Source organism: Pelodiscus sinensis, chromosome 6 (assembly GCF_049634645.1).
Source record: "Pelodiscus sinensis isolate JC-2024 chromosome 6, ASM4963464v1, whole genome shotgun sequence".
NCBI lineage: Eukaryota > Metazoa > Chordata > Testudines > Trionychidae > Pelodiscus > Pelodiscus sinensis.
Window position 1 is genome coordinate 109,955,826 of NC_134716.1, and position 13,589 is coordinate 109,969,414.

At 42.6% G+C, this 13,589-nt stretch overlaps 1 long non-coding RNA gene across 1 annotated transcript; it reads right to left on the bottom strand.

Moving 5' to 3' along the window:
* Nucleotides 1–522: 522 nt before the first annotated feature.
* Nucleotides 523–13,345, bottom strand: LOC102458974 (uncharacterized). The gene is made up of 3 exons (XR_331582.3): nucleotides 13,082–13,345; nucleotides 8,681–8,787; nucleotides 523–3,983 (listed from the first exon to the last, which is right to left on the bottom strand). It is a non-coding gene; the product is annotated as an uncharacterized LOC102458974 (long non-coding RNA).
* Between the last annotated feature and the right edge of the window lie 244 nt (nucleotides 13,346–13,589).

Sequence of the window (13,589 nt, forward strand, 5' to 3'; positions counted from 1 at the left end):
TTCACTTCCCCAGGTGGGTGTCTCATATTTATGAATGGTATCCTTCCGGCCTTATCCAGCCACTGGCTTTAATCTTTATCTCTTTAGGTTTAGCACCCTTTCTCCTGATACTTTATGAATAAAGGTAGGGAGGTGTGTGACAGAACATCTTTCTTCCCCCCCCCCCCTTCTCTTCTCCTATTTATTTCAAGTTTCCTTATCCTCTAATCATAACTCCAGTCATTTGAAGAAGTGGGCTTTGCTCACGGAAGCTCATGATACCATCTACATGTTTTGTTAGTCTATAACGTGCTACCAGACCATTTGCTTGCTGTTTTTTTCCTCTAACAGACTAACTCGGCTTCCCCCTGAAGGTAATAGAAAGTAATAGAAACTTTCAAACTTACACAAAATTGTTTTTCAGATTACAATTTGCATCTAGCTAAACATCCGTACTTCCTTGAACATCCATAAACTTGGAGTCATCACTGACTGCACATCTAAAATATTGTAACTAATTTAAACTACAGGGAAAGCTTAAAATAGGTGCATGGATAGTGCTTTTTATTTTCAAAGTACAAGTCTCCATTAATTTCTTAATCATTTAACAGTAACCTGGTCACAGCGCTAGAGAATATACTTTAAGGAGAAACTTTGCAGGTGCTTTTCATAAGTAACATCCATGATTTTGTGATACAAAGCTCAAGAGCATTTGCCTCTCTTAAAACTGCTCACTTTGCCACCTTTACTGATTATATTTATCCCACAGGAAGTCAGCTTTCTCCACTCTTCCCTGCAAGAGCTGTTCCCACTTGAAACATCAGCTGGATCCCTGTTGACCAGAATCATCATCATCAGCCTCTAACTGCTGCCTCTAATACGGTTGGCACCAGGTGGCTATGGAAGTTTCCAGAATGCAAAAGAAATCAATAAGTGGAAAGGTTTCTGAACAAGCAGTTCTGACGAGGAAAAGCATAAAACTACAGGTAGTATTGATTTTATAGCATCCCTAGGGAAGCAGCCTGTGGTGGCACTATTAAGCTAGTTTGAAGTCTGGAGATTTATTTTATTGAATGATAGTGTAAGGTTATCTTTGTCTCTTCCCATTGCAAACCAATCCAATACGTTGTCATTAATCACTGTTTTACAGGAATACATTATGGACAATGGCCAGGATTAGTAATTTTCAATGCAAAAACTTCAGGAGCTTGTGAAAAATGTTGTGTTCAAAGAGGATGAACAATAGAAAAATTTGGTTGTAGATGGAAATACAATGTATTTTCTATTTCTAAATCACAAGTGTTGACCTATAATTTGTGTTAGAGATAAAGCTATACTTCTGTGAATGACAACTCAGGGAAATTCTCTTTTCTTGTGATCATTTGACTTTCAAAAGCATTGTAGGATGGTATTTTTAAGGGAGTGCAAGGGAAAGTACTTGTTTAATTTCCACTGCAAGCTAATGACAAAATTGTCAAACGTCCCTAGGGGCAGATCTAGACTGCAGATAATAGCCAGGACTGGCCCTTGTCAGTGGATGCAGGCTTGTGGGGCTCCAGCTGAAGGGCTGTAAAACAACCATATAGATTTTTGGACTCAGAGTGGGACCCAATTTTTCAGATCCTTTTCTAATCTCTGGTGTCCCCGAGATTAGACTCCAGTCCAAGACCAAACATTTACACTGTAATTTTGTGACCAGCAGCTGGGGCTGGATTAACTCTTCTGCAGTCTCTGGGCTAGATTTTGGAGGCCCCCTAGGCTCCAGGATGGGGCCAAAAATGAGAGGTTCAATGTGAGGGACAAAGCATTGGTTGGGGAGCAAGGTGGGGGTACAAGGTGTAGGTAGCAGGGAGGATGCTGGGAGGTGGAAGGAGGCAAAGGATTGGCATAGTTCTCGGTGGGACACAGGTGGCTCTGCACGGCCCTGCACTTACAGGCCCCACCCCTCCACTACTCCCATTGGTCGGGATTCCTGGCCAATGGAAGCAGAGAGGCTGGAGCCTGCAGGCAAGCACTGCTAACAGTGCCAGCCAGGGGATGGAGTGGGGAAATGGCAGCACTCAGAGCCACTTTCCCCGCTCCCTGCCAAGGAAAGCTGTAGAACCTGTAGCCCTTCTCTTGATCTGGCTCTGCCTGCAGCCCAAGCCCCATGAGCCCAAGCCAGATGACACAGGCCAGCTTTGGGTGCTTAACTGCAGTGTAGACATACCCTAAATGACTTAGGAGCCAAAGTTCCTACTTGAAAGTAGGAATAAGGGATCTTCTGGAAAAGAGCTTATTTTCCGCAAGATCCCGTCTAGACTGGCACTTTTCTCCGGCAAAACCCCGAGCTGGAAAAAAGCGGCAGATATTTAAATCCCCCGCGGCATTTGCAATTCCGACTGGTCTCATTAGCATCCCTTTTCCGGAAAGAGGTGCCAATGTAGACACAGCCTGGTAGTATAGGGCTGGAGATAGTTTCCTTTCCCTTGTTTGTGGAAAGCCTGATGCTGCATTCATAGTCACTCATTGCCTTGCAGGGTACTCTTCTTGCAAGGATCTTTACAGGCCATGCACGACCAGTCTTGCCTGAATACACCAATATGCAATCACATCTGGATGGAACACTTCTGGAATTCTGTGTTTTCTGATTATTCTGATTTAATTTTTCCTGCTTGTGTTTTCTCTGGAATGAGGGATGCATCCAGCAAGAGATAATCTACAAGCAGCACAATTTATTTTTCATTCTTATCCAACATGGGAGCATAGCCAGTTCTTAAGAGAAGCTGTCTTTGATCAAGGATGTGTAGTGCAGCTGCAGTGGCAGATTTATGTCATGTTTAAATAAAGGTAAGTCAAGTGTTAGATACAAAGTTTTCCATCTCCTAATAAGGAGAACCATATAGGTGCTATGAATGAAAGGTAATTGTTCTACTTAGGTCACCACTTACTAATCCAATGCTACAATACAGAAGCAGTGATTATCACTATCTGCTCTTTCCTGCATTGGTTTTACTTAGGGCCAAATGTTCAAACATAGGTGCATAAAGCCCAATGTTTCTAACTTGGGTACTTACAAATAGGCACATAAATAAGGGCCTGATCGTGACATCTTTAGTTATGTGAGGTAGCCCTGTCTTTCCCAAGTTAGGTTCAACAGGAATATGTGTGGGGACTATACAACACAAGTATGGGGCTCACATGCCGACCCAACATTTTGAAAGATATTAAGCACCCACGACTTTCATTGATTTACATGAGACCCACAAGCCCAAACACTATAAGGGCTGCAGGACGGGGATCCAGGTTTCTTCAATTGACCTAGATGAAGTTGCATAGCTTAAATTGACTTTTGGTCTACTGCGGAGAGGAAGAGGAAAAGGAAAAGGGAGAGGAAGAGGGGGAGGAGGAGGAAGAGAGAGAGAGAGGTCAAAATTCAGTGCCACAATGATCAAAATTCAGTGCCACAATGATATCATGGAAGAATATGCTCCAGACTAAAACATGTTAACTAAATGCATGAAATACTCACAACACTGCTTAAATAGATATTGCAGGTTACCAGTTATAATGTAACAGAAATATAAATAAGAGAAGAATGTACTGCCACTTGTATTGCTAAATAAAAACATTACAGTCCATGAATATAAGCATGACTCGGTAAGAGCAAATGGACAGTATTAAGTTCATTACAATGTGTACTTAAAGGAATTTTACAACTGGAATTATGTACAGCAGAGTATTTATTGTACATTATTTTAGCATTGCTTATAAAAGAACAGTCCTTATGACATATGAGAAAAAACTTCACTTATTCCCTCCTCACAGCCAGAATATTTATTGCTTAAAGCTCTTTTCCTTTGCTGACCTGATGGCTTATCTAACAGTAGCTATTTAGTGTGATAATGGCGTTTGATATATTGGACACAAACACCATTGTCACACTCCACAGCTCTGGCAGTAAACAGTCCACAGGAGTTGAAACACAGACAAGTCCTGAACTTCAGTGTTGAGACTGTGGGGATCTGCAACAAACAGAGAAAGGATCACAAATGAAATACGAAGGATGGCATCAAGTTTGAAGAATCAGTGATGAGCCACAGTCTACACTCACATTACAGTATAGTCTAGGCACACTACTATGTTAGAATGCTAAAGCGAGGTGATAATCCAGAATACCCGTAAGGTAAAAATGGCAACTCCTTTCTCCACACAGCTGCTCCCTGTGTGTGTATTTAGTGTTTAGTTCAAAGCTCAGTGTAGACAATAATGGACTTTGAATCAGGCCCTAAAGGCACAGTCCTATACCACTGAACCCAGTGGAAGTTTTGTCATTCACTTCAGTGGAGGCAGGATCCAGCCTTCAGTGATTAAAATATTTATTCTTCTTTTACACCTGTCAGCACCACAGATCTAAGACTGCCCAGGGAGATTGAATTGCGTTCTAGCCCTTCGCCTACATCACCAGAATTATCGCCCACCAGGTTGCTATTAGTTACAAGTGCTCAAACCCATTTCATTTTTATTATGATGTATGTGCATCACAGTTGCACCTAGAATCCCCTGCCGTGGGAAGGGCCCCACTGTACGAATACATAGTAAGAGGGAGTCCAAGTATCGAAGAGCTTACAAGCTAAATATACAACAGGCAAAGGGAATGGTGTGGGTGTGTATGTGGGGTGGAGCTGGTGAAATAAATGTCATTTCCCATTCCACCCCCTTTTGCAGATGGAGGATTGAGGCCAAGAGAGACTAAGCAATTTACCCAAGTCACAGTAATCTATAGCAAAACGGGGAAATGAACCCAGCTCTCCAGCCCTGTGCCTTAACCACAAGGCCATCCTTCCTCTCAAGGTAGGCTCGCATGCTACATGCATCACCATGGTAACGACTACACGCAGGCAACGGGGCTGCACAATTATAACAGCAAGCAAGGTTTGCCCTTCGGGACCTGAATCAATGTTGGTGATGCAGGAGAAGAAAAGACCTCAGATATTCTGTTCTATGCTTTGTACGTTTTTACATCACATTCATCACTGTAATATCTGAGTGTCTTCCCACAGCTCATTAAGCAACGTGACTAATCACTGTACTCTGTTTCTTCTCTTGGTGCCAGAAGTGTGAGCGCAAGAGAGCATTTTGTTTCGGTAAGGTGGCTTGGGGTTTGATTGTTTTTTTAATGCCCATGATGATATTTCAGGTCAAAGGTGGCAATATTAGGAAAGACTTTGCACTTGGAGCAGTACATGGTGGGCTGTGTGGTGGTCTTTAGCTACAGGGGGACTCATTCTACACCAGGCGTTCCCAACCTGGGGTACACGTCCCCCCAGGAGGTACGAGAAGCTTATCAAGGGGGTATCGGGGAATATTTGGTAAATAACTAGATTATCCTAATTGAAATATTCCAAAAGTAGTAGTGTTAGTGAAAAAGTTGTGGATTCTAGAGTCTAGAATTTATTTCCTTTCATATTGAATAGGGGGTATGGGAAGGTTTACTAAAAGCCAAGCGGGTACGGGGACCAAAAAAGGTTGGGAACCTCTGTTCTACACTTTCAAGATCTGGCTCTCTAAAGCTCTGTCTCCTACACGGACAAACTTTACACTTGTGCTTCAGATTCCAGACTGATAACAAAGCTGGACCTTAGAAAAATATCTTTCTACTTTTAAAATGAGTTCTTCTAGTGTGGAGTCACTGAGGCTACGTCTAGACTGCACACTTCTTGAGCAAGAAGCTTTTATCGGAAGAGATCTTCCACAAAAACATCTTGCGCAAGAGCGCATCCACACTGCATGGACGCTCTCTCGAAAGTAAGCTCTGATTGCTATGCACTGAATGGCCATCAGGGCACCTGTGGTTTTTTCTCTCTCCTCTTTCTGTGGAAAAAAATAACCCTCTTCTCCATCCACACACACCTTTCTGCAAAAGAGCTCTTTTGCAAAAAGGCTTTCTTTCTCATAGAATGAGAAATCCTTAAGCCAGAAAAAAACCTCTGTTCTTTTGATTTTTTTGTGCAAAAATGCACTTGCGGTGTGGACGCTCCGTGAGTTTTTTTTAGAAAAACAGCCATTTTTCCGAAAAAAAAACTCTGTAGTGTAGACATAGCTTGAGTCTTGGTCTGTACTAGGATGTTATTTCAAAATAACTTACTTTATTTTGAAAAACAAGTGGAGCATCCACATTATAAAGCCCATTATTTCAAAATAAGGAGCTGGTTATTTCAAAATAATAACTCCTGCTTTCCATGAGGAATAACGCTTATTGCAAAATAGTTATTTCAAAATAGCTGTAGTGTGGACACACCACTGCTACTTCAAAATAATTACTCTCCAGAGTCATGGAATCATAGAATACTAGAACTGGAAGGGACCTTGAGAGGTCATCGAGTCCAGTCCCCTGGCCTCAAGGCAGGACCAAGCACCATCTAGACCATCCCTGATAGATGTTTATTCAACCTGCTCTTAAATATCTCCTGAGATGGAGACTCCACAACCTCTCTAGGCAATTTATTCCACTCCGACAGGAAGTTTTTCCTATAGTCCAACCTAAACCTCCCTTGCTGCAAGTACTTTGTCATCCAAAGTAATTACTCCCCAGTGCTTCCTGGGGCTCTAATGCGCATCCACATTAAGGGAGCCTGCCTCGGACTAATTTCATGGCTTCCCTATAGTGTGGACACGCTACTTTGAAAGTTATTTCCAGAGTTGTTATTTCAAAATAAGTTCTTAGTGTAGACATGCCCTGAGAGCTTTTCCTTCATGCCCTACAGCAGGGCTACTCAACTTTGGAAGCCCTGGGGGCCACAATGACACTCACAACACATGCCAAGGGCCGCAACTTAAGTGAGATTGCATATACAGGCAGTCCCCGGGTTACGTACAAGATAGGGACTATAGGTTTGTTCTTAAGTTGAATTTGTACGTAAGTCGGAACTGGCTCCAGATTCAGCCGCTGCTGCTGAAACTGACCAGGGGCTGACTATAGGAAGCCCGAGGCAGAGTTGCTCTGCCCCCAGCTTCCTGGAATCAGCCACTGATCAGTTTCAACAGAGGCTGAATCTGGAGCCTGGGACAGAACAGCTGGGGCGCTGCCAGGTAGGTCCCCCCAGGACCAACCAGGCAGCACCCCAGCTGCTCTACCCCAGGCGTCCACAACAAAAGCCTGGTCTGCTGGGGGGGGTGCACTAGCTGCACCCCCCCCCCCCCCGCAGACCAGGGAGACCCGGAGCAAAGCCGCGGGGGCGGCGGGGTCCCGCGCCTCTGCGGCTTTGCTCCGGGTGTCCCTGGTCCGCTGGGGGTGTCCCTGGTCTGTTGGGAGGGGTCCCTAGCAGACCAGGGACACCTGGAGCAGCTTTTCTCGCCCCGGAGGATGCGGTGGTGGGACCACTGCGCGTCTGGGTGGTCCCACCGCCCGCGAGTTCCGGGGCGAGAAAAGCCCCGTTCGTAAGTGCGGATCTGACATAAGTCGGATCCGTGTAACTCGGGGACTGCCTGTACATGTAAATATATATGCAAATATATGCATATATCTTTTTTCACACTGACAGGAATGAATACAAATGCCCCGGTGCTCCTAGCACCTCCTCCCTGGGGGCTAGAAATGCTGACACCCTGTACCCGTCTGTTCCCCATCTGTTCCAGCCAGCCTGTCCATTTGCATCTTTCACCCTGCCTGGGATATGACTCACCATGTGGAGCGTGTTCCCAGTGGAGGCCATGTTCAAAGGATCCCACCCGTGGACTGCATGTTGTGCCCTGTGTAAACCCAAACTGCCTTGCGGGCTGCAAACAAACGGGCCGCATGTTGAGTAACCCTGCCCTATATGTTACCTTTAGAGACATTTTTGAGAGTGGAATCAAACTTTTCAATATTAGAATTTATTCCTGACAGGTCAAAATCATCTCTATTTCCTGTGACAAGATTCTGCAAAGTGCTAAGTGCCAGATCACAGGTGATTTCAGTGGGAATTGAGGATTCTCAACATCTTACAGGATTAAGATAGTTTTCATTCCTTCTTTTTTGCATGATAACAAAACAACAGTGTGCATTCAACTCCTAGAGAAGACTATAAGTGCTATTCCTGCACTGGAGAAGCAAGTGGCCAGTCAGCCTTACCTCCAAGAAAGTTAATCATATATATAGTAGCCCAATGTCTGTGACTCTAACATTGAAATGCTGGCTGTTCCCACTGGGCGGCGCTATTGTCTCCCTGGCTGTTCCCTCTGGGCAGCGCTGTTGCCTGAGTCACGTCCTTCGCCTCCCGCTCTGGTGCTCGGCTGACTTCTGCACTGCTCAGCCAGGCCGCTGCAGGGGAGCAAGCGGCGCAAGTGGCCGTTTGGGGTCCGCGCACCCCATGTAGCCCTGCCCCCTGGCCATGTACGTCACCGCCCCACCCCCCTTCGCCTCCCGCCATGGCGCTTGGCTGAGTTCTGTGCCGCTCAGCCGGGCCGCCGCAGGGGAGCAAGCAGTGCAAGCGTCCATTTGGGCTCCTGAATCTAGGCTGATCACTCAGCCCAAAGGGACAGCAATACTTTTGTAAATAGGGTCCAGTCTTGTTCAACGAATTCCAGGCCAGGCCCATCCTTACCATATGCCACACAGCTTTTGTGAGTGGTAAACATTCCCTTGAAAAGGATATAGCTGAGAGGTTTTGCAGTAGCTGTAGCAATAGCTACTACTCATTGAGTGGGTTACCTTTAGTGCTACAGTGCATGTCATACTTACTGTGCCCTCAGTCATCTAGTGAGCCAAAACTGATGTGTGTTCTTCTCACACACCCCTCAGGCAGAGAAGTTTAGTCTCCATCTTTTCTTGTTAGTCCTCTCTTTTTCCTGATTAAAACAGAAACCATCAATCCACATTTTGTAGAAGTGTTGTGTATATTAGATGTTTATAAATTGCAGAACTCCTCACATAACACATAACAGCAACATAATGATTTATTATTAATAAATAATAAAAATAAAAACAAAAACATTTCTCCCCACCCCAGTTTTTTTTTTTTTAAAGGGCAGTAAACTAGGAAGGAACAGGATATATTCTCAAGTTTCAATAGGATTCCTTTATCCCTTTAATAGAGAGGGCAGAAGGTTTTCAGGACCAGAACAGTATATGAAATTTTCTGTTTTGATCAGCACAGCATGGGTTTTGATACATGCTGGATACTGAAATAAGTTTTCCTAATAGTTTATTGCAGCTAAGGAGAACTTGAATTGTCTGGCTCCAAAAAATGCATCAGTTAGGTGCTGATCTCTATTCATGGAAGTTTATTTGTATGAAAGGATAAGACACAGACCACCTCTATAACAGATTTAATTTATCCATCTCTATTTAGACAAGTCCTACAAATGCATCCCGCTTGTATACATTTTTAACCATGTTCCACCCATAAGTAAGAAAGCTAGCAGTTTTCAAATTCTGCCAGAATCAACAGGCCAAGTGGGGTATTCTGATATATCTAGCACTAGGGTATATCATTTGCTCTATCTTATCTAATTCACCCATCGTTAAGGCACCCGGGTACAATTGCTGAGTGTTATATGAATTAAGGAGATCTGAGGGAGGGGTTCTGTAGATATTCAAGGAACTTTCTTTCTACCCTGAACGCAATGTCTACACAGTATGGTAATGCTCATTATTTGATTGTTAACGTGGTTCACTTTAGGACAGGTTAACACAAAAAGTGCTACATCAGCTCATCTGTCAGTGCAATTACTTCACCTCCACAAGAGGTAGAAGCTATGTTGGCAGGAGAGCCTCTCCCGCTGACATGGCATGAGTGTGGACAGCGCTGAGGTCATAGTAATTTTCATTGCTTGGGGGTGTCTTTTCACACTCCTGAGAGATGTAAGCTAGATTGACTTAAGCAGTAGTGTAGATCTGCCCTTTGTTGGCCCATGTAGAACCTGCTGATTCTCACGAAATGTTCCCTAATGCACTGTAACATAGCACTGTTTCAAAGAGCACTACATTAAAGCACACTAAAGGTGCTTACCGGCAGAGTCTACTGGGACTAATTAATGAGCAATATATTAGTGCACTTTAGAAATCACACCTGCATAGTGCACATATTACCCTTAAATTATTGCTAAAGTCATTTATTCTCCTTTAGTGGCTTTACATTTAAAGACAACACAGCACAAATCCTCATATACACAATATGCCACACAGTCACGTGCCACATCTCCCAGCCTCTCTGAGTCCATAGCACCAGCTGCCTGTGAAAACACAAACCCTCCACAAGTGTGTGCCCTATAAGAGACATGGAATATGGATACAGAAGAAACATCACATTCCACATGTTCCTACACAACATGGTTGCCATTTTAAATGTCAGCAGTTAGCAACAGTTGCCAAGCTGTGATAGCAGAGATCCAGTGGTTGTTTACTATTAAGGAGCTATGCAGTGTTTCCCAACCAGGGTCCCGCAGAACCCTGGGGTTCCACAGACCATTGTCAAGGGTTCCGTGAGAAATTGTGGAATAAATAAATAATTTTTTTTCTTACAATGTAAGCTGACATTATATATATATATATATATATATATATATATATATATATATAAAACAGCTCTTTACAAATACATTTTCTTGACAATAATTTAGCAGTCATTGAATTGCGCTCCCCGCTGTCAACTTTTTCTGGCCAAGCAAACATTTTCATAGGTAGGGGTTCCTCGGGATATGAAAAATTATATTAGGGGTTCTTCCATGGGAAAAAGGTTGGGAATCATTGAGCTATGGCATCACAGACCAGAGATGAAGTATATACATGGAAGAAACAAATTTTGAACCCTTCACTTGTTTTAATACACCTAACACATGAGAACCACAGATACATATTGTGAAAATAGCTCTAAGTGCCCACTTTGGATGATTGCTGTCATTTTTCTTGATAGTTATTCTAGCTTAACATCTGGATTTTACTGCAATTTCAGGGGAATTTAGTAGGTGAACATCTCAGAGTATTCATGACAGCCTAAACGGGGTGAAAAGTGCAATAGGCCTAAATTTAATTTTAGGACAAATGTATTCACTGGGGATTTTAAATAGTTGGTGGAAATATGAGATGTACTTGCTGGGCAAGTTTAAATGAATATGTTGCAGTAATTTAGAAAGAATCAGCAATTGTTAGATATGATAGGCCTGACTCTGCTCTCATTTAAGTTCAATGGCAAAACTCTCACTGGTTTCAATGGGAAGAGGAGCAGTTCTGGTTTCTTTTCTCTGAGAGAGATAATGATGGTACCATAATAATCCAGTCATGCCTGAGAAGACATAGGAGCACCAGGTCATAGAAGAGGGGAAAAACAGGACACTGTGAGATCCTCTGGATTCCGATAAAGCTTTTTCCACAATTGGCTTCATGGAAGAAGCCTGCCAACATTTCATCCACACAAATGGTGGATCTTTTCTCGAAATTATTTGTTTGAACAGCTTAAAAATTGATCTAGTGAAACTAATGCAAGCCCCTAATCTATATGCACTTCATTTGTTTTAATCCTTACTGAAATCAGTGAATTACCAAACTAAAATAAATTGATTTAAGCAAAGCTTAATTGAATCTAACCTTTGGGTTTTGTATCAGTTTAACTAGACTGATTTTTAAACTGATTTAATTAATCCAGAGCATATTTCTACTGAGAAGACTATTCAACTTCTGAACCAGTCCTTGGCAGATGGACAGCCCACAAGACAATCTAACCCTTCTGATTAATGTGCCAGAGCACCCTCTCTTTTTGTTGTATTAATATGACTATTATGTAATTTCTGATTTTGTGCACATATGAGATATGCAAATAGATTGGTGGGAATAGTTCCTTTCTCAATATGCTGATCATCCTTAGCTTATTTGTATCTATATGGAGTCTGCATGATCTGTAGTGGGAAACAGCTGTACAAGTGAATGGCAGCACATTGCTGTCAGGCAGGATAGCAGGTATGCCTAGCCTAATGGCTGAGAAGCAAGCAAGCTCTGGTACAAAGATGGGCCATAACACATACTGTGCATATCACCAGAAAGATGCTGTTTTTGTCATCACATGATGATCTAAGTTAATGAAGTGGCCTTAGTTTAGATGCCAGATTACCAGTTACAGCTAAACACATTTCACTTTGTCACAATACAAGTTTTCAGCTATGGAACTGAATTTTATTTTCCATGACCATTCTCACAGACAAACCTTCACTTGCACTATTAGTGAAAAATTAATACAAAAGAGATACAAACACTACACACTGAAATTTGGCTTCTAATTCACACATATATACAGTGTAGGTACTGTCATGTACTATATATATATATATATATGCAGTGCCTAACACAGTGGGATAGACCCAAGCACAGATGGCCTCTAGGCCCTACTGCAATGTAAAAGTTAAAATAACATTTCAGACAAGCAATGTGACTGAAAGTGAAGCATTCTCAAAGCCTCGTGACCCATGCAGAGGAACTCTCAGCAGTTCAGCAAAAATCTTTCAGGGAACAATAGGTAATGAAGCAGAAGAGAGAAGATAATTGATTCCTGAGAGGTTGGGATTGTTAAACTAGCAAAAGAGTGAAGGCAATGAGAGGGTGACACGTTGGCACAGGTAGAAGCAGAATATAGATGCTGTAGACCACCACAAACTTTCTGCTTTCAGTCTCTCTTCTGGTGGATTTGGGTTTAAAGCATAATAGAGCTTTTTAATGCAGAACATCATTGCCAGGAATAGTTTTAGAGCACTGCTTGTGAAGGAGAATCCCAAGATGTATCCTTTTCTAGTACATAAATTCAAGGTGTAGCTAATCCTTAAGACTAGTAAATTCTAACCAAGCACATTAGCATTATTATTTTTACAATAAGCATTTCGGACTTCTATTGGCTTGATCCTGTACCCACTGAGGTTACTGGCAAAAACCCTCATTGACTTAAAAGGTGTAGGAACAGATCCTAAGATTATAACACAACTTCCATTTAATCTGTGCAGAGAGGCAACAGACTTGTAAGAACATTTTAGAGTATCAGATGCATAAGAGCACTGGCATTTGAAATCATTTTCGTACTCAATTTTTATCAGTACATTCCCCCACCTGAAGAGTTTATTTCATTTTGCTCATGTGAAATATACCCAGGAAAGCACTTACCGTCCGGCATAATTGCTGGTTGTGCCTTGGTTGGAGGTGTGTTCTAATGTTTTGCTGGACACCACTTTATTCTGTTCATTTGAGTTTTAGGCTTCCTTGTTGTGACTTTACAGGTGCAGGCAGGTGTCCAGAACTTCTGTTTCCAGTGGACACTTTTCCCTCACCCTTTATGGAATCCTGAGTTTTTAAGTAAACAATTCATTCTCTTTCTGATAAGTCACATTAAAATATTGATCACTGAGTGAGGGAGGAGGTGGCCTTCTGACCACGTAACTGCAGTCACCTTTAGTCAAACACACTAGGGGGAAAAAAAAAACCTTGAAAATCCGGTTTTTTCTCCTCCTTTGGAATAGTGTAGTGTGTGTGTGTGTGTGTGTGTGTGTGTGTGTGTGTGTGTGTGTGTGTGTGTGTGTGTGTAGGATTGGTGGGAGGGAACAGTCGTATTAACCAGACTTGAAAGAGTGTTTCTTAAAAAGTGATATTGCAACCGTACATCAACAATAACAAA